Below are 3,512 nucleotides of genomic sequence, written 5' to 3' on the forward strand. Positions count from 1 at the left end.
TTTCATCACAGAAACAGGAAAGTTGCTAATAAGTCTTCGTAATACAATTTTCTTCTGAAAGACTGGGTTACTGGCATTCATACTCTGACATGAGGTGATTTCATAATGGGATCCTTGACGAGTCAAGAGGAATTGAGATGGGAACACAATACTTGTAATCCCAGCATTCATGCGGCTAACACAGGAGGGTCATAGAAGTTCAAGGGAAGATGGCACTACATACTAAGTTCCAAGCCAGCCTGTATCGAAAAACACAAAGTAAATAAATACAAATCAAAGTCACCTGAGTCAGATGTAATAGCGCACACCTGTAATCCTAACATATAGGAGATCCTGGAAGTCCAAAGCCAGATGAGCTACTCAGTGAATTCCAACCAGCCTAGGCCACAGAGTGAGACCCCGTTTAAAAACAAAACTAAAACTAAAATGAGCAAAACCCCTAAGTTCTGAGTCAAACTTCTCTTTTAAAAATGACAGAGTCGGTGCCCAGAAGGATGTCATTACCTACTCGGGGCCACATAATTACAAAAGAGAAAACATTTAGTTTTTCAACTACACTCATTGTTGTTTCTTTTTTACTTAGAATATGCTAGAAGGAAAGCAACTTGGGGAAGTGAAGGAATTTCAGTGATCTGAAATCACAGGAGAGACAAATTCGAAAGCAGAAACCAAGTATGTAACAAAGGATGGGGAAGCCCAGCAATGGTCCCACTGGCAAGGACTTAGCAACCTCTTTAAATGTGTGAAGACTTCATTTCTGAAGAAAAAAACCATGACGCACCATTTCAAATTAGTGCAGATAGGTAGATGCCAGCAAGGCGAGGCAATCATGAACTTCAGTAACGTTCCTCTGATATAGCATATCCTCGTGGCATCAAGTAGAATCTGGCTCATGGCAAAGGTTTACAAGTACAATTACCTGTCCCTATGTGACATGTGTTTTCTTTTTCCTCTTGTTGACCTTCCATAATGAACATATATACATGCATTTAGAATAAGAAAGGGTGTATGTCTGTAGACCTACATTCTACACACCTGTATGTCTATATATGTGTATGTAAATCTTGAGATAGAATCAAAAAGATTATCTTTAGACCTTAACGTGGTATAGAATTTCAAAACTAAGATCTGGTGATTGATATATAGGTTTCATCCTAAATACTGGTTGGCTTTGAGATCCTAAGCATGTCATTTTATATCTGTCATGAGAATACAATAGTACTTTGGGAACACATGTTAAAACAAAACCAAGACCTTCAGGGCACAAGAAAGACAAAAGTAAGGAACCAGGGTCTCAATACACCCTTCAAAGGCCTGATCTCTGGTGATCTATCTTCCTTCCACAGACTCCAGAGGTTTCTTCATCTTGCAGTCGTACCATAGGCCAAACATGCATCAAAGGGCCTTTTCAAGGCATGTAAGATAACACAGTTGTGATGGAGGAGTGTCTATGTGTTAATTTCATTGGTTAATAAAGAAACTGCCTCGGCCCTTTAATAGGACAGAAAATTAGGTAGGTGGAGTAAACAGAACAGAATGCTGGGTAGAAGGCAGTGAGGCAGATGCTTCAGGCAGTCGCCATGCCTCTCCTCTCCAAGACGGATGCAGGTTAAGATCTCTCCTGGTAAGCCACCCCTTGTGGTGCTACACAGAATATTAAATATGGGTTAGTCAAAATGTGAGAGTTAGCCAATAAGAGGCTGAAACTAATGGGCCAGGCAGTGTTTAAATGACTACAGTTTCCGTGTAATTATTTTGGGTAAAGCTAGCCGGGTGGCGGGACACAGCCCGCCGTTCCATCTACACAATTGAACATATACAGAACCCCAGCATCTTAAGGGTAGAGGCAGAAGGACCCGGGGTTCAAGACTAGCCTTTATCACACACAGAATTCAAAGCCATGTTGGGCTAAACGAGATCCTTTTTCAAAATAAATAAACCAACAAAAATGTCAAAGGAAAAATCAATAGGCAAGCTAAATCATAAAAACAGTTAAAATGTATTTTAACTCACAGGAAAGCTGTGCGGGGCAGCAGTATGGGATAGAGGCCTTTTGCTTTGTTTGGAAGTTGGGACAAGTTCCCTGGGGTAGACAGTGTTGGTTGAATTAATGGTTACAGCCAACCTGCAAGCTTTCTAGGGCGAACGAAAGCGAATGCACAAGTCCTTAGATGAGCTAAGGAGTCAGTATAGAAGAGCGGCTTCCATAAATGATGGTCAGATGGCTTGGCATGCAGAGTCATTTGGTAAAGCACGCTTCTACAGAAAGTGTTCATGGGGACAGTTCATAGCCAGTCCTTCCCTATGGCTGTCACTTCCGAATGCTTCACCTGTATCAATTCCCCATGGGTCCCAATGAGCTATGAAAGAACTTTCCCAGTTGCCCTTTCCTTTAAGGAAAATGCTTCAGAGAGTCCAGTACTTCTAAAAGCTCGGAGTCTAGAATTATCAGACCATTACACGGTAATGTCCACTGTGCTGAAGGAGAAATGAGGAAACGCTGGCCATCTGGGCTTTTGCCAATCCCAGGGCTGGTTATGTGGCTCTGTGTTTTGGGTCTTGCCTACCATGTACAAAGCACAGCAATCAAATATGAATGCTTTATTTTAAGAGTTCCCCAACTCTTTTTTCTCATTTTTTATTAAAGTCCCCAACTCTTAAAATAAAAAAAAAATCATGTATAAGTTCCCAACTCATACATGATTTTTTAAAAGTATATCCTAGTAATAGAACAGTAAAGGTTAGGAATAAAGGCCTATTTTCTATCCATCACCATGAGGAACTATGGGCTAACAGTTTCAAGGAGGGAACTCAGAGCCAAGTTCCTGACCTAGCAAGGTCCCCTGTGCACCTAGGGAGCTAAGTCTATGGAATGTGGAGATCCAGGCCTGGGAACCTGGTGATGAACATCACACAAGAAGTGAAGGGTTTGCAGTTGGAAGCCTGCAAAATAAGGAGTCATTGCTGGTGTCTATAGAAGTTTAATAATCCTGTCAGTAGGCTAGCGAGGTGATAACCGCGTAGCTAGTCCAACCTAAGGTGACGGATGATACATCACCAACTAGAGCATCCTTCTGTCTTGGAATTGTGTGACTATTTGGAAGACAGCAAGCACATACAACTGGTATCCGAAATTTGCCACCAGGGAGAAGGGAACAGAGAATCGTGTACAGGACAGAATGAAGCAGACTCTGAAATAAAACTTAACATCCCCTCCACCAGGCGATCATAACAATCTTTGGTATTAGGGAAGAACGGAGTCCTAGTGAGGGGAGCCCACAAGTGTTTTCCGGTAAATATACAATTGGCAGATCTATTGGACCATCCATGGAAAGTGTATCTGTACACTCCACCTGGAGAAACCGTTTTGGCAGAGCTACAGGCCCACCTGTCCTTTGGATGAGTCACTTTCCATTCCACAGAAATCTAGTGATATCCTGGCGTTTCTCCATTCTATAGTATCCCAGCAGAGTATAAACCTGACTTCCTGTAGGGCAACTGGCTATCTCCCC

The sequence above is a fragment of the Arvicola amphibius genome, chromosome 4 (genome assembly GCF_903992535.2).
Source record: "Arvicola amphibius chromosome 4, mArvAmp1.2, whole genome shotgun sequence".
In the NCBI taxonomy this organism is placed as follows: Eukaryota; Metazoa; Chordata; class Mammalia; order Rodentia; family Cricetidae; genus Arvicola; species Arvicola amphibius.